At 47.5% G+C, this 23,323-nt stretch overlaps 1 long non-coding RNA gene across 1 annotated transcript in view; it reads left to right on the forward strand.

Annotated features, from left to right (window-relative positions):
• The first annotated feature begins 1,749 nt into the window (after positions 1-1,749).
• LOC138066582 (uncharacterized) overlaps positions 1,750-23,323 on the forward strand; it is a 35,584-nt gene continuing 14,010 nt past the window's right edge. The window contains exon 1 of the long non-coding RNA XR_011139893.1: positions 1,750-2,285. This is a non-coding gene — a long non-coding RNA (uncharacterized lncRNA). The remainder of the gene's footprint in view (positions 2,286-23,323) is intronic.

Below are 23,323 nucleotides of genomic sequence, written 5' to 3' on the forward strand. Positions count from 1 at the left end.
GGACACCAAGGGAATTAGGTGCATTTCGATACAGTGGCAGTAGCATAGTGCTAGAGTTGTGTAGTTCTGTTATGTAGTTCCTAACAGCAAATGGTCTTAGGTTGAAAAGAAGCTGAATTTGATTGAAAGGCAATGCATATAGCAGCACAAGCCCTCAACACTTAAAGGGCCCTCATATGAGGGTCTCAGAACTTGGATTTAATTGCAATATTTAAGTATTATCCCGGATTTTGAGATGCAGGTATTACTGTGGCTGCATTTGCAGCAGTAAGCCAGATCCAGCTCTCCAAAGCCTCAGGCCAGTGCCTAAGCTGCTAGGTTACAACTTTTACCCTTTAGAAAGTGGAAATAAATAGTAATGATGGAGTTTAGGGAACTGAAATGCCTCGAAGCTGAAAGAGAGGCATCTAACAGCAAAATTGATAAGAGAAGAAAGTAAGCTGAAGTGATCTTGTCTCTGCACTTCAACTTACATCTTATGCTTCGCTGCAAGCCCTTTACTATGCTTGAGAACCACTCAGCAATGTTTAATTTAGACAAGTTTACCTGTCATCTTTGATTTTGACCTGTTGCTTCTAATATTGCCCTTCCTGGTATAACACAGACTGTCTGCGGTAAGAGAGCAAGAGGGGCTTGTCTCCCAGGACGGGAACCGTCTGCGTTGCTGACAGTTGGCCGAGGTGCGTCTGGGGTTAGGATTTGGCAAAAAGTGCCTGGAGAGTTGGTCATTGGAGGCATGCTTTGGAAAGAAAGCTGCCAGGAGGGAGCTGTCAGGTTCGGTCAGACAGGGGCTTTATGAGAGAGGTCATGTAAAGGAAACGCTCATTTCTTTTTTTATAAACTCTCATTCTTTACAGCGGACTAGGAACAGGCTCATCAGCCAGGTTGCTGTATCTGAGTTCATTTCCTTTCTATCTTAAGCTTTGGTTTCGGTCTGTTTGACCTAAAAATGAATTCTAATTTATCACATACAAAGTAACGTGTTTTGCTTTGCGGTATATCCAATGCACGCTGCTCCAAGGTCTTAACAAGCTCTTGTCACCGATCTAAGGCACACTAAAGAGAAGGCTTAACGCGGCGCTGGCGAATCAGCGGCTGCCCTGCCTGCCTCAGCCGTGGGGCCCTGCAGGCCCCCCCGTCCCAAAAAGGCTCCCAGAGCCGGAGGCGGGGTGCAGGCTGAGACGGCGGAGGCCACAGCAGAAGCGGAGGAGCAAAACTCCGTTATACAGCTCAGCTGGGGCTTCAGCGTCTAAAATATTCCTTTTTCAAGACCAGAAGAAACGGCGCGGGAAGGGAGCACTCAAGGCCGCCGCGCTGGAGCGAGCCCCGAGCCTGGGTTACGCGTGAGGAGATGCGTGTCCCCTGGCCGCTGAGGGCAGTTGGGCCCTGGCCGAAGCCGTGGGGCTGGCAGCTCTGGGGTGCACACAGCGTGGGGGGCCTCGGCGCGGCGTGGGGGCAGAGCGGGGACCGGCAGGGCAGCCGCTCCGGCCGTGGAGCGGCCAGGCGGCTCTGCGGGGCCTCCTGCTGCAGCGATGGCGCGTGGTGCGCAGGAAAAGCTGCAGCGCTGAGCGGTGCTTTAGGAGGCGTTTAGCGTCCGTTTAGGAGCGATCGGCGAAGAGCAGAGTTTGCAGGGTGCCAGCCGTCGGCGGCCGCTTGGGAAGGACGCTGCCCCCCCCCCCGTGACACTGACCCTGGTGGCAGAGCTCTTACGTTGTAGCTGGGGACGAAGGGATGGGGGATACGCAAAGCTTAACGCTGCGAAATTACTCTGCCCTTAGTGGCACAGACTGTGTTACCTCAGTTGCCTCGTGTTTCATTTTAAATACATTTGCTTGCAGGCCGCAGTTTTGCAGCCTTCCTTACATTGCCATAGAAACAATCTTTCACATTGCTCAGTTTGTTGTGCGTGTGTGTTGAAGGCTCTTCCTTCTTTGCTTATCCGCTCCATCTCTTCCTTCGCTGCCGCTCTCTCTGTCACGTTCTTCCGGCTCCCTCGCCTCCTCCCTTAACCGCACCACAGCTAAATAGTTTCTCCATAAAGATCCTCGGCGCTCAGCCCCTGCCTCTATACCTGTCAAAACCCTGTGTTAGTACGTCACGTAGGTGAGGAAACTGGGCTAAGTGCGCGTGTGCGCCTGTGTATATGCCCGCAAGTGACAGGATGAGGAGACGAGAGGGAGGTGGGAAGAAGTATCGTCATCCGGAGGCAGACTGGTTACCCTTGACAGCAGTGAAACCCGTTTTAACCGCTGCCTTGTGGAGTAGAGAGGGGGGCCGCCCCGCAGGTAAGGCGCCGCGGGGCTCCCAGGAATTTCCCAGCTGCTTCAGCTGCGCTGCGAAGGAGCACGGCTTAAAACTCCTGTGCTGCCAATAAGGAAGAGAAGACCAAAGTCTTCTTGGACATGCTGAATGAGCGCAGAGATTTTATGACGAATTACTCTTCCCCCCGTGGTTTTTGTTTGATCGCTTGCTTTAGAAAAGAAAAAGAGAAAGGAAAAAGGAAGACGTGTTTATCTTTTCTGGTTGCAAAGGGTGACTTTTCCTAACACCCAGATTATATCCTGTTTCCCTTCCCTTCTGCTCTAGCTGGCAGGAAGTACCCAAGAAGAAATAAGAGCCATTCATGAGAAAACAAAAAAGTAAATATATTCAGAAGTGGGCCACATGTAAACAAATATGTCTTCCCCCCCCCCCCCCCCTCATGGGAGGCTGCACTACCTCTGGCCAAAGGAGAGGCAGCGGCACCTCCAGGCTTGCCTAGCGCTGCAAGTCATGGGCAGAGGCAGGGACAGCGTCACCTCCCCTAGGACACGACCCAGGACCCTGCCTGCCCGGCTGCGCGACTTCTCTTTAGCTGTGCGCAGAGAGACCCCCAGCGCCAAGCTGCTGTTGCCGGCTACAGGACTCGGGAGCATGTTTTGCCCAGCCCTTATTTGGGTGTGCGGTGGCGGAGGGAATGAAGGATGCAACCTGTAGCTCTGTATTGCGACTGTCTCTTCTCTTTTTCCTTGAGTCAAGAGAAAGGTTAACTGCTTTGTATTAACTGTTCACTGATGCCTCTTCTCATTTAACTTCCCATCCTTCAGAGGTGCAGCCCTGCTCTACGTCTAGGCAGTGAAACTATGGCAGGTGGCCAGAGCATTTGGGAACCCAAAAGTCCTGCTTATCTTGAGTGGCAGAGGGATAAACAAAAATTGAATTTCTACCGCGAAAAGGGTAGGAGCTGAACAATTAACAGTGTTAGGAGTACTTAGATTTGACGTCAGGAAGCCACGCACAGCACAAATTTGGTTCCTTCTTTCCCTTACCTTTACAGCATCCTTTAAGAGCACCACATGCAGTTATCATAGGAGCAGATGGGGAGGCCAAGAGGGTGAAAATAGGATAGGGTTTAGCTTGATTCTTCCCGTGCTTCAAAGTCATCTGTCAAGAGGAATGTGCTCAGGAGAGTTTTTGATTCTTGCTTTGTACAGATATGCTGGACTTCTCTTCGTTTTTCCCTTGAAGCAGCCGTGCACCAAAATCTGTTTATAGTGCATAGCTATTAAGATGAAATGTAACACTAATAGCACATGGCAGTCCTCTTTTTTCTCAACCAACTTGTACCATGTATGAATCTTTAGTCCTGTCAGATGAAGTGAACTGTGACAATGTCTGTCCATCCATCAGGACAAATCAAGCTATTCATACATTTACTTCTAGGACATCTTACTGCACTTAAGATTTATTCCTGTGGCAGAATGTCTCTGTTTTGTAATGACAAATGTAAGTATTGTGGGGTCACTAGACCCTTCCCAATTGTGAGAACTGCACTGGCCACTTTGGTGCCATCTAATCAACTCGTATTTCCCTTATTCGGCTTCCCTGCAGGGTTGTTTAGCTTTTTGCACTTTTTTTCTGTGATGTTTTGGGTACAGGAACCTCCTTTCCTCATGTCATTTATGGATGTCATGTGCACAGAATCACAGCTAACCCACAGAGATGCGGCAAGTGCTCTTAGCCATTAGTTAATGGCAACTATTAGTGCTACTGGTCTATTTGGGTGGCAGAGCCTGGGTTTTTAGGACAGAGATGCACACTTTTTCAGCATGGTGATGACGCAGTATAAGTTCATTATTAGTGTCATTTACAGTCCTGGAAAACTGAGAGAGGCCAAAGACTCTTTTGCGGACACTTCTGCTCAGTGCTGTGTGCTGTGGAAGTGCAGTATTTCCCCAGTCATATAGGTCAGTATCTTCCCCCATAGAACCTCGTATTTCTAAGGATATATCCAAAGGCTAAAACTCCAGGGTATGAATCCCTCCCTTTTATAACTCCATGTGAAGTGACAGTTACCATAATCTGACCCCCCAGCTGTTTCTTTGTATAAGAAACTCATTTCTCTTTTAGAGAAGCTCGTAGTGCTTGTTTCAGCATCCTGAATCCATAAAACTCTGCAGCACCTCAACTGCAGCTATTGATGCTTTTATTTTCTTGAGTTATTTTTCTCCTCTGTCCTCTCTAGAGACTTAATTACACAAAAAGCAGTTGTACGAAGGATCAATAAGTGACTTAGAGCAAGTGATGCTTCCACAAGGCAGTGCGATGGCTATCAGTGCTTTCTGATAGCCGGTCCTTGAGGGGAGCATCCTGCCCATCTCTGACCTCCAGTTTCATTTACACTCTGGCTCCTCTAGAGCATGCTGGCCTTGTCAGGAGGTTTAGCAATATGTTGAACTACAGATTCCTCCTGCTTTCTGCATCCTTCCCACGGCAGTGAAGAGAGGCCCTAGAATGAGAGGATTCGTGCCCAGTAAGATGACTTAGGCTGCTTTACGGCAGAGCTGCTTCCTGCTATCAGCTCCCAGCAAAAAGGTAAAGAGCTGTCTTCATCTCAGCAGCCAGAGAGATTTGGCCACGCAGAGGAGAGCACAGTAAATCACTCTGAACCTTTTGATGAGTCCCTGGGTGGTGGGTGACGGGTTGTGATGTGAGTCTCATGCCAAAGTTTTGGGTTCACCCCACTTTGGCCAAGTTAGGGCAGTGGTGAGGAGGTGCTGCCCCTGCAGAGGTAAACAACTTTTTGATTGTAGACTAGATGGACAGTCCTTTTGCCCATCCCTGCTGGAGATGTGGTTCTCCTGGAGAGGAAAGGGATTTCCTGGAATTTTAGCTGAACATATGTTTTTTTAGTGAAAGAAGTTCCATTGCTCAAGCCAAAGACAGAGCTGCTACATGACACACAGCAGTGATTCCTTCACCAACACTGGTGCTCTGCTGCCCTGGAAGGACCCAGCCCTGTACCTAGGGATTTCTGAGCGAAGCTCAGAACTAGTTCTTCCCTGGGTGAACTCAGTAGGGCTGTCATGGATCTCTCGGAAATAGTAACTGTGGTCTGGGTTTGTAGCTGGGTGACAATGCATTGACTGCGTATGTGGTCAAGTGCTGCAATGTGTAGTAAGAGGCTGCAGGCTCCATCCCTTATTCACAGTTATTTAAAATGTTCTGCGCTGCCCTCAGTAAGCAATAAGCTGTGGTAAATCACCCTTTTATACCCTGATGCTTTAGCTAAAATGTTTCATTAAAGAGCCCAAATTGAATGCCTGGAAAAGTTTACACCTCCCGCAAATTCTCTTCTGTTAATGGAAAAGTCATGTAAACAAGCATCACTTTGTTATATCCGTTGTTCCAATAATGCCCCTTCCAAATGAGAAGGATTCAAATCAGAACAATTTAGCCCTTTTCTCACTGTAGTTTCCCTTCTGGCCAGTTCTACTGAAAAAAAAAAAAAACCCTGAAAATATGTTCACAGTGGCATATCAGTGGGGAAAAACTATACCAGCTTCCATGCTGCATGGCCTCAGAAAGGCTTCTCAATGACATATTTAAAAAACAGTTGCGGAGCACACATTGCCTCCCGGGGTTCACACAAGCCACTGGACTTTCTGCCCCGGTGCCTGTTTTGCCCCAGTACAGTCTGTACGCCCAGAGCGCGGCTTCAGTCAGTAGCGGGGCGTGATGTGAGACAGCCAGCGGCTCAGCTGCCTTCCAGCGGCTGTGGCACTGCTGCCTCCAGCAGAGTCGTTCCTGATTTATGCTGACTCGCAAGGCATTTTAGGCCTGCAGTTTGGATCCATGTATTGAGTAAGAGCCAAAGTTAACCCGATCAAGTGGAAAATAAGGGAGCTCATCCTTGCATGGAAGCTTGTGACAGAAGGTCGTTTGCTCTCACAAAAAATCATACGTCCATTTCCTTCTTTCTTTCCAGACGTTTTGGATAGATTGGTGCAGTCATTCTTCTTTATCTTTACTTCATGTGCAAAGGTGGGTAGATCTTCCTGGGACTGCGAACTTAACCAATGCTCTGCAGTTCAGTGCAGTTGCCTTTATGGATTTTGATTATATAGAGCTCAAATCCCTTCTGACAACTGGCCTGAGCTTTTCACTGCGGATTTCTCAAGTCCAAGGTGAGGAAAGTCCTCCAGCCCAAACGCTGCCGTTTCTCTGAGGCTTTTATTCCCACCTTTTCTTTAGCATAGCCTTTGCACCACTCACACCTCCCACGGGGGCTGCCCTGACATCCCCCTTGAAGCAGCACTGGGACAGCAGGGCAAGACCAAAAGCACCGGTCCTTTATCGGAGGGCTGCGGAGGGCAGAAGGCTTCAGTAAGCATCACTGCAAGCATCTGAAGTGTCAAATCTCTCAGGCGATTGCCTAGTGGGGCCTTGCGCTCAGAGCTTTTAATCCCTGTCCCCAGCTCTTCTCAGCAGGTTTCCCAGTGGCCTTGCACGGTCCCTCAGCTGTCTGCTCCTCGAGTCACCTGGCTGTGAGGACTGCAACAGTTTGACCCTGCAAGGACCGCCTGCGAGCTCAGCAGCCGGGAGCCTGCGGGGTGCCCCATCCTGCACCCCTGAGTTTGTTGCCTATGGGCCGGTAGGCAAAAACATTTCAAAAGACAGCAGTAGTGAAAGCTCTCCCTTTTGTGTCTTTCATCACTGACTCTTGTCTAATATAGCATAAAGAGAACCAGATGCTGTATTGTATGCAGTACTTTGAATTCTCCCGTCTGTTTTGGGGAGGGAAGGAGGAACATGAGATAGAGGCAGTTACTGGAAGGCAAGCCAGACTCAGACGATAACTCTGCTGTGTATAAAATATTTAATTCCACAGTATGAGTCACTATGACTAGGCTGCTATTGACCTGGGTAACCTTAGTGAATATTGCATAAAAGGCCCTCTCGTTTTGTCACTATAAATAAAATCTGTGATTATTCCTAATGAATGCTGAGTTTCCATTACCATAAGCAGCTTTACAACAGCATTATGCTCGGATACTCTGCTGCCTGCTGAGAGCCCGGCGGGTCACCGGGAGCACGGCTTGAAACGGGCACTGCTTCTGCCCCGGGGCATTTCTGCCCCTGCCCGGCAGAAGTAGAGGTCTGCGCTAATCAGGCACTGAAAACACGGAAAATACTTGACTCCAAAAGAATTGTGCAATGATTGCAAAAACAGCAAAAAAAGCTGAGGAAAAGAAATGAAAAGGAACTAAGCAGGGGGAAAGAAAGAGAAAAAAGGAAAGAAAGAGTTAAGTTAAAGTGTCTCTCTCTCTCTCTCCCTGCTCCCTCCAGGCTACTTTTCATTATTAGTTACTGTTTTATGGCCCAGTCCCCTCCTGCTTCATGGGCTGTAATTGGACTGCCACACGCTATACACGTCCGACAGGGGCGTGCTAATTATTTGTTGGATAACCGCAAAGTCTGCGCAGGGGTCTGTGTTTGCGGTGAGCCCCGCGTTGCCATCCGGCCCTGCCTCTGGCCAGTCCCACCCCAAATCTACTGGCCTTGCTGCTGGGCCCCAGGCAGCCCTCTCCCGCCTCCCGAGGGGGTAGGAACGCGCAGGCAGTGTCACACCGGGTGCCTTTCTCGGCGGCAGGAAGTAGCTGAGCTGGCGTCGTCGCGGGCTTTTGGAAGAGAGGTCGGCGAGGCAGACAACCCTGCGGGCTGCCCCGCGTGCCAGCGGCCGCACGGGCCGGGCTCAGGAGCAGCCCTGGGCAGCGCGGGACGGGCGTTTTAGGGCTCTGTGCCCTAAAAGAGGGGGACGACGCTTTAAGCAAGGAAAGGAAAGAGCAAAGGGCCTGGGGTACTGAGCAGACACCAGGGCAGGGGGCTGTCTGGATACGCCAGGGCAGCCCTTTCTTACGTTTTATTCTTGTGTTGGTTGCTGATTAAACTGCATGGAAAGAAAAGGCGAGCAGATACTCTGAGCAAAGCGCCGCCTCTTGATTTTTGCCTGAGCTGTGGCCCCGAACCGCGGTCCCCAAGGTGCGCTGTGGTTGAGCAGCGCGCATCCTCTCCCTGCGCTCGCCCTGGGACACGCGGAGACGTCCCTGCCCGGCACGAAGCGTCCGCTGAAGGCAGCCGCTGGTAGAGAGATTCCCCGTGCTCGGACGGTGGTCCTTGTGCTGTAACTTGGCCAGGGAATCCGGGACGGAGCCGCTTTTCGTGCTGGTGCAAGCTCGAAGCCTGTGGCTTGCGCCGCGGGGCTGTGGCAGGGGAGCGCCCTGTCCCCTCCGCCTGCCGGCCCCCGGGCTCCTCGCAGCCCACGGCGGGGAGAGGGGCCGTTCCCACCACCGCCGCCGCAGCCCGGGGGTCCCACGCAGCGCAGCCAGCCTCCAACTTGCCCCCAAAGGGGCCTTCAAACAGAGGCGCTGCGCCGGCGGCAGGCGTTCGGTTGAGCGTCGGTCTGTCGGACGCCGAAAGCCGTACGGTGGGACAGCTGGGCTCCGTCCCCGCGCTAGGTCCCTCGCGCCGCACGGAGAGAGACCCTTGTGGCAAGCAGAAAGGTCGTCTGCGTCAGCTACTTAACTCTTCGAGTCCTTCGCCGCAAAGAGCTCTGCCCCCAAACCAGGAGAGTGGGTATTACTGCCCCACTTTACGGCTGGGAAAACGCAGTCCATGGGGTGATCAGTGGGGTTTAAACAGGAGGAGGCAGATGTTAAATGACTTTCCAAGAGCATTAAGGTATTCGCTGTCCCGGGAGTCCTTGGCATAGATTCACTAGCAGAGACCATTATTGTAATAGAACGGCAGTGAATTGCTTTAAAAATATTTCCATGTCTGAAATGAAAGAACCAGCTTACAGAAAGTGCCTGGATGAGTGGAGGGGGTCATGAAAAATATAAGCACCTAGGTAACAGAGCATCACAGTATTGATCTGCTGAAAATGCTTGTTCATATTATTTATAACAGGTTCTAGGACTGGGACTAAAATACGGAATAGACCACTTGCAATTTTTTGTCTCATCTATACTGGTTTTGCCATACACATTAATTGGCATCCATCAAAAATTACTCTTTTCCCAGAAAAAATATTAAGCGTTGAGGCATGAATAGCCAATAGGAATTTGCTTGAGTGATGTAATACACTAAACGGATAATCTTGCTGGGAGTTTAGCTACAAATACAACCTCTCTCTACTGCTTACAGTCCTAGTTAAACTCTGTTGAATTGTCTTTTCCCCTGGAAAGCCCATAAGATATATTTCTAATTCACCTTTGGACTCTTAAATATTTGTACACCAAATACACCACTGTCCTCTGCAAGCATTTACACAGTACTCACATTAATGGTACTACAGTGTGCACAGAGGTGTAGGGGGACAGATGTTCAGAAAGTGTTTGCTGAGCATCTGTTTCAAAATAGAGGCAGGGGCGGAAGAGCAGAAGGCGCTTCGGCAGGAGCGGGGCAGCGAGGCCGCTGCAGAGGCTGGGCGGGAGGAGGAGGATTTTGGAGAGCAGGTTCCCGTGCACAGCCCCGGCAGGGACTTCACCAAAGCCAGTCTCCTTCCCCCTCCTTGAAAAACAGTGGTAACGCTTGCCCTGCTGTCCTAAAGGGCTTAAAGATCTTCCTCAGGACGGAGCTAGTGCTGGCTGAAATACCACAGCCAACGAGAAAGAAATCTTTGCAATTTGGGTAAAATACTGCATGGCTCACTGAAAACCCCCCAGCAGCCCGTGTTGGCTGTCATTGTTTTTTCAAAGAACTATAGAAGTTTTCATGTTTTTTGCTATGCTCCGAATCAACGTTCCTCTATGCTCATTAACGTACATGTTTCCTCCAAATGGTACTAGCATTGGCACTACGTAAACTGTGGCTAACATTTTCTTTCCTCTTTTCCTAGCAACCTGTATGTCAAAGATAAGCCCTTTTAATAAGCAGCTTTTTTTAAAATGAAAATTGGAACCTTTTTCCTTTTCCATATGTTTGTATTTCTGATGGTTATTTTAGAAACGCTCAGTCCTCATAGAAAGACCAAAATGAAACTCTGTCCCTGACTAAATATAAGTTCATATTTTAATTTTTAGCTGCATGTGTCCATGCATATGTACATTTTACATGCCTATACACAGAAAATAACAAACGCATGCCATTACTGGGACTTATGTAGGCAGTTTTGGCAGCCTATTTTATTTATTATACCTCTGTTTTGAGAGGGAAATTGGATTTGGGGTTGTGGCTGTCTTTGGGAGTGCATTATTTAATTTTTAATCTACATCAGACTGGAACAAAACGCACCCCATATCACAGCTTCTGTTGCATCTGATACAACTTCTATATTTCAAGGATATTTATGCATGTAGGATTATTTAGTTTGATGTCAGAGGTGTTGCATTTTGCATTTTTTCTTCTGAAGGGTATTTCTAGTTGTTACTGATTAAATCAAATGTAATATTCACAAAAATCCAATCTTACCAAATCGATGGAAATACATATGGGCTGGTGAAGACTGAGTGTCCACAATAAACAAAGTGGTAACTTTGAATCCCTTTTCCTCTGTTAGGGAAAGGCTGCCAGGGATCAACAGAAGAAGAAATGGGGGTTCCCCTCCAGTTTTGGAGGGGTGGAAGTGCCCCACCAGGGAGTGGGATCCCAGTGGCTCGCTGGCTGCAGCTGGCATGGCTCCGCTGGGTTTCTCCCGGGCTACAAACCACTTGTTGCTCCTTGCTGGGTTTTGCTGAGTCATTCCACCAAAGTTTTGACAGAGACCTGAGTGGGAGGAAAGGACAGTGAAATCTTTTTTTGCATGACTTATTATCGATTTCAACAGGGACTTGTCTAAAACTTCTTATTTAAGTTTGTGGTTGCTGTACCTAAATTCTCCATTTGTCTCGTGTACCTCGGCTCAGCTCCTGCAAATACGTAGGCCCACCTTAGACTTTAAACGCAGGAGCGGCCCTACTCCCTTGACGGCAACCTTTTTTCCCTTACGCCCAAGACAGTTCTGCCAGCTGCTCTGCTCCCATGACAAGGTGGCTGCATTTCATGGCAAATGAGACGCTTTCTCAGTGTGTGACCGTAAAACACTTTGAAATCCTAGTGGATGAATGATGTTGTATCATAAATATAAAATGAATATTGTTTTATGGCTCCTGAAATATTAATTTTTGCATGGAGCCACTCTTGGAATGTCTTTTACTAAACATAAAGATTCTGTGGAGTCCTGAACATCCTTGCTGTTTTTTTATTATTAATATTCCCTGCAGGAGACATTGACTTTCCCTTCCTCGAGACACGCAGACTCCTGCCTGCCGGAGTGATTCAGCAGCTTGCCACTCACTCTTAGAGAAGGAAAGTTTTCTCCTGGCTTCTTCCCCTGGCCTGGTGTGACCATGGCCAGCTATCAAGTGACATATTCGTATGGCTGGTTGAGTTTTAACGCTGAATCACTGCAAAACAGTCCAGCTGTTTGGAGCTCTTTGCCTGCCTAGTGGCTCTGTCCTTGACACGCAGACGGATATCCCTACCGAGACACTCAAGGCTGCCTGTTTCGTAGTTTTCCCTTTCCCAGGCAGGGTCACGTTAAGTAAGCAAAAGTTATTTATAATTGAGGTCGGTTGCTGACTGTCTGTCACAGTCATCTGCGTCCATAGAGGAAAGTCTATAGAAAAGCTCTGTTGGTTTGTTTGACTGCAACAAATGCTCATAAAAAATTTAACGGATGGGGAATGATTAACACCCTTTTCTTCCTTCTTTCCCGTGCCAAAAATGGGGGCACATCATTATTTTCACTTTAAGAGGAGGAGAGGAAACTCACGATATTTTAATTAAGTTTTGCTTTTCCTACTAAAGTATTAAATAACAGTCAGAGTTTAAAAGCACATAACGGAACATAAAACAAACCAGAGACATAGATGTATATACCTGCGTGCATACCAACTGACTGGTATGTCTTCTTTTATTAAAGCGTGGTATATGATGCTAAATTACGTGGGTTTTATGGATCCCTAAATTACAGGGTTTTATCGATCTCTTGTCACTCTTAAAAATATATTACAAAGAAAAAGAATGCAGTCTTTAATATCAAAAAAGAAATTCAACTGCAAGACATAAAAAATTTGGGAAACTATAATTCAGCGTACAAGACATAAAGCACTTAATAGAACCGAATTCGTTTTTAAAAATCCCATTCTTGTGCTGATAGTAAGAGCCAGGTTTCCACAAAACCTGGCCTACGCCAGGGTCCCAGCCGAGGAGGCGAGCTCGCACGAGCAGCCAGCTCCCGGGGTGGGCTTCAGCACCTGGACACGGGTCAATTTGGAAATTGAGCCCCGTGTTAGCGCTGGATGAGAGCTTGGCCAAGAGGGGCTGCGGCTCCGGGGCCAGCCAGCGTCCCCTTGCCTTGTCCCCTCGCGGCGGCCGCCCTCGCAGCGGGAATCAGCCTCGGCGGGGAATTGCAAGGCTCAGGGGTGGTGAGCTTGACGCCTCCGCAATTTCCTCTTATTTTAGGGGAGGGATGGAGGAGCAGGGTGTTTCGAGAGCTTTTCCTCCGGGCTAGAGGCATCTGATTTAGCTGCTGGCTGTGCCGTGTCCGTACGCTGCCATGGACCATTACCTCAGTCTAGGATTCAGAGCAATCACTTTTATATCTTTTCAGAAATTAGTCTGTTTCTCTAGTGGCCTCTTGCCGTTGTTAGAATTCAGCTGCTAGCCACAAAAATAGGCATCTCCTTTGATATTTTTTGATCTCATAATGGGAAACAAACCGGATGCTCGTGTCTGATAGACCTGAGTATAACCACAGTACTGTCTTGTCTTACAAAAGAGAAATCCCTTCGTTTAGCCTGCCCCTGAACCTGGATTTTTGTACTGAAATAAAGATGAATTTGAAGTATGTACTTATATCCCAGGACTTGTTTCCAGTGTTCAGCTACTAAAAATTCCGCCGTGGCCTTCATAAGTTGCTATTAATGTTTGAAGTTGCTTTTTTACCTTATCTGCAAGGAGCACCTGCACTGCTGTATTTACCTAGAGCAAGAGTATTTCTTTTGTTTCTGCAAAGAGATTTAAAAGACGGGACATGGCCAGTTCATATGCTAATGAAGGTACGAGCAGAATGTTAATAGCTGAGATAAACAATAATGAAAAGAAAAATAGAAGTACTTTCATGAGTAGTCTTCAGGCTGAGGGCTGGGTTTTGGTTTTGAGGGCTTTTTCACCCCAGCTTGCCTGTATGAAAACTGGATTTCCTTCTAATACAACTTCTAGCGGAGGAAGGGCATGAGTTTGGCTTGAAAAGTAAATCCGCTTTGAAAGTCTATTGAAATTCAAATAATCCTATTTTCCAACAGGCCTCCCCCCTCTAGCATTTTACAAGTTGTGTATCCAAATGAGATTGTTTTCAAGAAACTGAAATGGGAAATGTGACATTTGGAGACCTCAGAAATGTTATTCCAAGTATTTCGCGAAGGCCTGGCTATTGCGATGGCTCTCGGCTCTCACTGAGGGCTCTGACTTATGCGTGAGGACAGTTTCCTCCAGACAGTTCGGGGTCCCTGCTCCATCTTATGCAGCAGTCCTTCCCAAGGGGGATCCCACTCGTTTATTCCCTGACACCCATTCCTGTTCTCTGTTGTACTTTGCCATGTAGACCATGGTGGCGTAGTGGTTCTCTGAGGTGTTACCCCACTCGAAATAATATTTCACATTTCCTTCCGGAATGAGAAGGGGTTAGATGTTTTTTTCCAAGAGCTGTAAAGAGGCAGTAAGGCCTCTTTGCAGTCAGGGAGCTGAAACAAGCGTGGTCATTGCCTGAAATGCAAGGCCCGCTCAGGGCACAGCATGAGCAAAGGGAGCGAGAGTGCCTGGGAGAGAGACGCAGGAGGCCCGGTGAAACTAGGGGTGGCAGCAGCAGAGGAGGTCATGACCATAGCTTGGAAAGGTGCTGGGAGCCCGGCACCAAAAGCAAAGCCAGAGGCAGGAGACTTTCTCTGTTGAGGCTGTGGGTGAAGGAACTGTCTCCTGTTGTTTGAGTCTTACTGCATTCAGGGAAACTACTTTTCTGCGGCTTTAGCTCATAAGCAGGGATCCATCAAAGAAGCAACAGACTGTCACAGCTTCCCCTAAGAATGGCCATAACCTGCAGGGCCTGAGGAGGCAGAGAGGCAGCAGAGAGGACTTTTCTTCCTCCTTCCTTTGGCCAGTGGCTCTTTGGAGATCAGGGCACAGATGAGGGATACTTCGCCTACCCACTGGGGAAATCGGCATCCCCTCCCTCCTCCTTTCCGTACTGTGCGTGCCAGGAGAAGGGCTCCCACCCGTGGGGAGAGCACTGGCTAATGCTGACAGGATCAAAACTCACGTATATCCTGGAGTGCTGAGTTTAAAGAGGGAGGGATGATGGGATGATGAGCAGATGGTTTCTCTTGCCCACACCAATATCCCTATGCCAGCTTCCCACCTGTACCCAAGGCGGAAGGCACAGGATGGCACCGCAAGCTCTTAGTGTGGGGTAGGATCTGGGTTCAAGTCCTGCCCGAACCCCCAACCAAGCCCTAGAAACAGAGTTCTGCCAGGTCTCTCTTTCCATCTTTAGGTGGCAACGATAAAACTCCTGGTAGTTTTGTCGTGGGGGTTTCAGGAGCACTCGCTATGCCTGGGTCCCCCATCCACAGGGCAGACTCCTCGCCTAGAGCCCATCCCTGGGTGTAGCGTTTGCAGAGCTGTGCATTCAGGAGGACACGTCACGGGAGGTGACATGGTTCTGGCATGCTGATCCGCGACACACCTTATTCTGCGAGTGAGGCTGGCTGGGAAAAGCACCGGTGTTTTTCTAATATCTACTGGGTGGCAGGAGCTAGGGAGAGTGGTACAGATGGGATAAAAAGGGTATCAAAGGGAAGCTGAAGGCAGCGCTCAAGCTGCAGCGCTCAAAGCGCACACAGACTTTTAGGAACATTCTGCAAGTCATCTCGTAGGTCCTGCAAACTCCACTGAATGCATCTGGCCACAGATAAACGCTGTGTACCATGTTGCATGAGAAGCTTGCATCAGCATGGGTCTGCAGGGGACGCTAACATCCAAGTGGAGTTCTATTTATATTCTGGGTAGGAACTAAACCTATACCAGTGGAGATAGTACACACCCTCTCCATCACCCACCTGGAGGGAGTTTAAAGCCTCCCTCTGTCAGTCTGACTCCCACTTGGGCACTGATTGCTCACAATACCATGGCATGAGCTGTAAGTTCCCTCTGAAATACAATCTTTCCCAGTCAAAGGGCTTTGGAGCAGGGCACTGTCTCTTTATTCTGGAATTATGGCATTCATATTAGCAAGTCTACAAAGCAATTCATATTCAGAAAATATGCACTCTGCAGAAATGTTTCATGGAAATTAGATTTCAAGAGGCAAAAATAGCACAGTACTCTGAGATTGCAGAAGGTGGAGATCCTTTTCTTCCCCCATTCTCCCAGTAATTAATTTTTCCTCTGGCATAATTTGAGGAAAATACTTTCTTTCATTAATGCACAGCCTACCTATTAAGGAACATTCTTTCAGTGGAATTTTTTAAGTGTGCACAACTTTGATCAAGAGTTCATCATAGATCTGGCAGAACAATTTAACGCTGCAGAACATTGTCCTTGCAGGACGCTCATCCATGTTATGTGCGCTTAGTCAAATCCAAGTTTGGGGTAAGTAGGTTTCATCCCAGTGAAGTAACTGGAATTGCATCCACTGACGCAAGAGCTGTACTTGGTCATTTCTTTTCACAATGTAGAAGGTGATGACTCATAAAGTTGGGTGTATCTGGCTGAATAATAATGTCTGGGGAAACACATTGCAGTGTGTTCCAGTCCTGTGTGTGTCATTTTCTTACCAGGCTTTTTTCTCAGAGGCTAGCGCATCTCTTCTGATGTAGGCCAATAGTGTTTCTCCAGACCTTTTATCTTGAGAAGACTCAGGAGAAAGAAATTCTTCATCTCTCTGAGCAGTCCCGCTAGTTCATTAATTCATGTAAAAAGCAGAGTGAAGTCTTACCTTGACAAAGCCGACGCTGTCAGATGTAAGTGTTTAGGTTCAATGGAGGGCAGCTGGGCAGGCATCATAGCCCATGATGGGCAGGAGGTTGAGCTGGATGATTTAATAGTCCCTTCCAGCCTTAAACCCTAGGAACTGATGAAAAAAATCCTTCTTTCCTTTGCATAAGTAAGACCATGAAAGATATCCCCTTGGCTCAAGAATGAGATTGTATCTGGACTTTTATGAACATACAGCCCTCCCTATCCCTGGAGAAAACCCATTGTGGAAATGGTATGGAAGCTCCCTTAGCTTAGAGCCCGTTCCCTAGTGACCGCCACTGACAGAAGTGTCCTTTATTGTTAAAGATGGGTGCAGCCACTGGGCAAGACTCTTCAGACCTTTCCCTTCCTCACCTACTCGTAATAACGGTTTAGCCAAGAGGGTTGTCTCACTTCAACTTGTGGGTTACATGGTGAACTCGTGCTCACGTGATTCCCACAGTTTTGTCTTGATACAAAACGGCAGGCCTGGTTTTGTAGGTTTAGAAGGAAACCACACTCTATGCTTGCTGGGATACCACATGTCATTTTCCTTATCTGGAGATCCATTTTGGTTTCAGAGGTCAGCAATAACATGATTCCTGGACAAGCTCCAACTTTCACTATATCCTCCACATTGTCCAGCATAGGGGAGGGGGGGCTGAGCCAGCAACTTCCAGAGCAGCTGTTTACAACCTTTCTTTGCTCACAGAACCTCATTTTGGGCCACAGCTTTCCTTCAGTTGGCACTTTTAGGCTAACAGCTTATTGCACAGAAATCTCTGTTCAAGAGCGAGGCAGAATCTTCTCCAAGAGCCACGTGGCAGCGATAGATCTGTAGCCAGTCAAATGGATTATTTGGGCCTCTACAGCTTTTGTGTGGGTGACTAATTTTTTTTTCTTAATGCAAAGAAATAAATAAAATCACTTCAGTCCAAATGGTCCATATGAGTAATGAAGAAACTGTTCTTCCTCCCCCGAGATAGTTAGTCACCCTTTCACTACCAGAAGGCAGAATTAGGATAGCTCTGACTGCACAGGCGTGTGGAGGGTGAGAAGTTACTCCTTAGATATAGGAAAGGACATTTACCATCGAATGGGCAAAATTTGCTCCTTTTTAAATGCTGACTAGTGCCGGCCTTTACAAGAAGCATGCGCTATGTTGCTAGGAATTGGTCTTGCTGAGAAGCTTTTGCTTTACCTCTGTCTCTGGGAACTCTGATTTGTAGATTATATCTTGGAGAACCGATGACACGGGGGAGATTCGTGGGCCACAGAAAGGCCAGCTGATCTGTGTATGTCACCAAAGTCGTCTGTGCTGGCTGGCATTTTAGAAAGTTTCTGATAACCTGTATGCAGTCTTCATTTCATGTATGAATGTGGGAATATGGGAATCTTGTCCAAGTCCTGCCTTTTCATTGATTGTTGCTTTGCAGAAAGTACTCAACACCTGTGCCTCAGCTTCCCAATTATAAAATGGGAATTGTGAGGGGAATCACAGCTGTCCTGTGCCATAGAGTGAATCTGTGACTGAATTAGTCAGTGTTTAGAAATCACTTTCAAGCAGTCAAGTGCTACCTTCTTAATAGCAAAGTTGCCCTTTTCCCCAGGAGTCCTATTCAGAACCTCTCATCCTTGACAACAAATTGAAATTGAAATCTTTTGAGTACTGTAATGAATACATTATCTTAATTTGGGCGGATTTTTTAAAGGGATAAGATTTTGTGCAGAAGGTGATTTTGAATATTTAGCTGTGTGACCTTAGCTAAAGCTTTTTACTTCCACAGATGCTGCCATAGTTATGTTTTTTAATACGACACTCTTAGTATTTAAGATTGAACATGAGGAAATATCCTTTGGCTCAAGATTAGAGTTGCCTCTAGTTTTCTGATGTTCTTTCAAAAGATAAAGGTCTAATTCTCCCTTCCCTGGTGCACTTCATAGTCATTTACACATGTGCACACTAGATGTAAAATGCTACTATTCTCACTTGGAAACATATGCAAAAATACACTACAAGATGAGGAAGCATCAAACTCAAGGACTCAGGGGAGTAAGTGAGCAGCTCCCCAGGAACAAGCGAGAAAGTCAACTTAGAGCCCGTCGGCTACTTTATGGTCATTATCCATCCTTGCCCAATGGCAGGAGCAAGGCACTTCGCCTGCCAAGAAAGTGGGGTAAATGCCTCACGTTCACCACAATATCAAAGCACACACATCACTGTAAATTCAATCCTAATCTTACTGCTTGGCATCTTTACTGTGGGTCCATGCCCTAAGGATAATCCACCGTGAGTGTCTTCTAAATATAAAACTACATGGTTCACCATGTACCTTCACAATATATATGGCCCTGTCTGTATTACAAATTAGGCAATGCCGGAGCGTGGCTGTCAGTCAGTGGGGCAGGGCTGGTGCCTGAGCACAGCCAAGCTGCAAGAAGGGACAAGGGCGAAGCAAACAGCACTGGATGGTTGGTTCCTGCCCACGCTTGAGCCTGGGCCGGCTGGAGGAGCTGGGCTCAGTGAGCGACTTGCTGCACCCTGACCGCAGCCAGGGCAAATGGTTTGGGTTCGACCTGAGCTTTTGCTGCTCTCCTTCCCTCAGGTTTTGCTCTGGTTAAAAGCCTGTAAGTGGTATCTAAGGGAAGTGGCGGGCTCCTGCAGCATTCGGTTGTGTGCTACCCCTGCCCCGGGGCAGGCAGTCCCTTGAGGCAGGACGCTTGTGGAAAGGCAGTCTGCCTGGGCTTTATCTTCCTTGCCAAGGAGTCGCTGAGCCCCTCGCCCTGTGCTGCGTAGGACTGTCAGGAGACATACGTGTGGCGGCTGTGCCTTGCCGGCCCTGCGTGCCTCTGCGCTGGCCAGGGGGAGGGGACCCATCCTTGGGTTTAAAGGAAGGAGCAATTTGGCATGAAAATGAGAAACAGGCAAAGCTGCTCGCAGCCCGGCCTCTGAAAAAGCGATATGGAGAGAGAACAGAAAAGCAATTATTTCAGAACGCCAGGTTACTTCTTACTCCAAATTAGTATAGCTGCTTGGAAAAATCCTAATAAATCTTTTTGTAGCTCGGCCGACACGGTTACTGGAGGTGCTGCATTACCAGTGAAGCGACAATTTCCTGCCAACGACTTAGTCTCGTCTCAGCACCCAGGCCGGGACCTGTTGCGCTGACAGGTGCCCTGCGGCGGGGGAATCTCAGCACCTCTCCAGCCTCTGGCTTTTTGTCTAGGCATAGGACAACCCACCTATTTTTATGAGATCTTGGAAAGTCTGGGGCGAGGAGAGTACCCAAATCCAAAGGAGACCCCATTTGCACTTACTAAAGGCCTCCCTAAAGTGGGAGCAACCTTTTTCTGATTTGGAGCATGGCCTGAGCAAAGCATGGTCCTAGAGCGTAAGGGGAAAAAGGTCTAGGTTTATGAAGGACCTGGGTGCCTCAGGGATAGGCAGTATTCCCAGGTGACACCATTAAGTCACTGACCTCCTGAAGCCTGTGGAAGTTGTAGGTCCTCAACAGCTGTCACATCAGGCTTGTGATCCTCACTTGAGTAGTGGCTGCGGTATCTGGGAAGAATTAATACATGTGTGATAAACGCACTTGGTCTGTCTCTTCCTGATGTATGTAGAAAGAAGTATTTTTATGATGTGGCTTGTTGCCCAGTGTTAAGAAAGTCACACATATAATTTTTCCTCTATAATTTGATAAAATACTGTACTTAGCTTTTGAAATATTTCTAAATCTTCTTTTGTGGTAGTTAACCCTTATTTCTTAACGGAAAAAAAGCCCACTTCTCCCTCTTTCTCCTGAAGTCCCAAACATATAGTTTCTTTTCTGTCACAATGACTGTGATATGTTATCAGATGCCAAAAGCTGTATGCCTCTTCCTCTCAAGGCATTCATAGGAAAAGTTAGGTGAAGGGAGTTCGTAAATGAATTTCTTGGCTTTCTTTATGGTTTTCATTTCTGATTTTAGTGCTAGATTAGAATAAATGTTTCCCAGTTAATGTTAAAGTCTCTGGGTGATTTCTGGTCTCACTAGATTAATTCAAACTTTCTGTCCCTAGATAGCTGATTTGGAAGTATTAAATTATGCTCTGTCCATTCTGGCAGCTGCCCAAATTAGCCAGAAATCCTAATTTGCTGCTAGTCATGTCCATCTCTCAAAAAGTAAATTAAAACTTAACTGCCTAATATGTCACTTGAAATTTTACGTCTTTTCTCCCCACCCCCTTTTTTGATTTATAGTTATTTTTCCCTTTTGTTGTGCTCATGAAGGCCACTAGATTTACAACTCTTAAATCCAAAGTCCTTTTTCTATAGAGCTAGCACAGGAAAGAGAGCAGCATTTTTCAGAGATTTCTGCCTATACCTCTCAGTCCTGGAGGGGCCCAATTTATGAAATGAGAATTGATCATTCTCTGGGTCTGTTTCATCTTCTGCTGAAACTATGGACGAGGGAAGAAATCACCGGCTATTTCAACATCTAAGGGTGGCAGAATGAAATTCCGGGCTTAAAAAAGCAGATTTCAGCAAATTCAGGACTCAGCTAGGCAGTGTCTCTTGGGAAGAAATTCTAAGTGAAGAAGTGCAGAAAGCTGATGGCAACTTATCCCAGTGCAGAGAAGCAATAGGGTTGATAGCAAAACCTATATGGCTGCATCAGGAACACTTCACTACTTGAAATCCAAAAAAATGAGCCTTTCAAAAAGTAGAAGCAAGGCAGCAAGGCAACATAAACAATTCTTCTGAATGCATGAGGAGTGGGTGAAAGGCAAAGGGAGATGTAACCCCATTACTTAACAAATAAAGCATGACAAAGAGATGGTTGAAGCATTTAGTGCTTTTTTGTTTAATCTTCGTTAGAAAAGAAATCACCATGAAGTAGTGTTCAAGCGGTTGGAAAAATGTACTGACTGGTTTGCAATAGTCTCCTGCCGGACTGAGAAGGCATTTCAAGTTGGATTCTACAGGAGACTTCTTTTTCTTGGGCCTATTTCTGTTCATTGTCTGCGTTATCAGGGTGGGTGATGGAAAAGAGTGCATGTGCGGCTGGGAAGGAACTAGAATGAGTTTGGAGCGCAGAATCAGAGTAAGTCAAGAGTAGACTCTATGAGCTGGAGAAAAGATCCGGACCCAGCGAGACAGAATTATTTTTGGGACAAGTTGGAAGTATTACACATCGAAACCAAATGCATAAATATAGATTTCACAAAAGCTGCTGAGGCAGCTGTCCTGAAGCAAAGGAGCTGGGGTTGTGGCATACCACAAACTGAGTGAGCCAATAATATGCTGGTGTTTTGAAAAAGGTGAATCTTAGGGTAGCAGCTGTTGGCAAGCATACTGTATGAGAGCTTCTTTTGCCGCTCTGTTCAGAGCTGTGGAGATCCCACCTGGAGCAATGTGTCCAGATTTGGATATCGTGTCAGAGACAATCTGGGGAAAGCAATAAAAAAAGGAAAAGTCTTCAAAAACAGGAGATAAGTGGGACTTTTGTTTTGTCTAGAAGACAGATGACTGAGGGGAAACACAAACCTTTCAGCAGTGATTTCCTTTCCTCCTTGTCTCCTACAGGTAGGATAAGAAATAATTGGCTTAATTTATAGCAGCACGCCCTTAGACTAGGTGTAACACAAGCCTGTAGAAGCATTATTAACCCTGGAGAGGGCAAGCAAAGATATTGTGGACTCTTCTTCACTGAAAGCTTCTCAGGCCAGGCAAGACGATGTAGGGGATGGAGTAAAATACCTCTCAAAATCCCTTTGATCTCCTTCTTGAGCCAGGGTAGAGGACTGATTAGAGATTTAGGGAGACGATATAGCCCATTCCTCCTCCCCAAAGCACAGTTAACTGCAACATATTAGTGTCTTTGGAGAAGCAAGATAACAGGGCTTAAAATGACCCCACAAAATAGGAAGCAACACTTTATATTTCTGCTGTACCACAGTGGATTCCCAAACCCTGTCTTTCCCTGACCGAGCAGGCAGAGGTGGCCCTATGCTGTTAGGGATCTGCCCTGGAGGCTGGGGATGGATGTTGTGCGGTTGTGGGCAATTTGTTTTCTAACACTCAGATGCCCTGGTGCTCGCTTATTGGTTCATATTAACGCATCTGTGAGGAGTGAAATCAAAAGAGAAGGTGGAGGAAGAAGCAAGATGGGATAACACTATGTCAAAGATAAAATGTTTGCAGGAAGAAGGTGGCAAATTGTTCTGGCTTCCCTGCTTCTCTTTCCAGGAGTCTGGAAACCTGGGCCTCTAAACCTAGAAATGGTTGGCCTTGGACAAGAAGAGGTGCATGTGACTCTTTTGGAGGCAGCAGCCAGGACCCAGACTGAACCTCAGGGAGCATGCAATGGGCAATGTGGCCCTTTTGCCCCATTAAGAAGTGAAGATTAGCCTGGGAATTCACACGTGGCTGCAACGGTTCAAAGGCTGACGCTTGCCAAACCCACCAGGACCAGCCAGGACAGTATGGCTGGGAGATGAGGGTCAGGGCCAAAGGGCTTGTGCTCTGTGGGGTTTAGGGAGACGCTGAAAGCCAGATCGGCACCAAAGGGGGCTGTGGAGAGAAATTGGGAGAGGTCTGAAGTGGGACTCAGCCATGGCCACAGCAAATGCTGGAGGCAACCACGCTGAATGCCTGTAGCACCGGGGAAGCTGTTTCAGGTGGAGAGAGCCCAGACGGATCTTGCCAGAGAGAGGATGGAGAATGCAAAGGGCCAGAATTTATGGACTGCGAGATGTCAACTGTTAGCTCCTGAGGCTGGAGACAGCTCCCCAGTCTCTGCAAAACCAGGCCCCGCAAGACCTCTGATCCTGCACGAAAGCTGCTGCGCTGGAGCAGTCGAGGCACCAGCACAGGGAGACTCAGCGGGACAGCGCAAACTCCCCTCCCCGTGCAGGGAATGGGAAGCTGGCCCCAGGCCCATGTCTCAACCACACCCTACTCTCATGTCTGTGTTTAAAAGAACCATAGGCTTTGTCTGGCCTGTCACACAGGGATGGATGTCA

The sequence above is a fragment of the Struthio camelus genome, chromosome 3 (assembly GCF_040807025.1).
Source record: "Struthio camelus isolate bStrCam1 chromosome 3, bStrCam1.hap1, whole genome shotgun sequence".
NCBI lineage: Eukaryota > Metazoa > Chordata > Aves > Struthioniformes > Struthionidae > Struthio > Struthio camelus.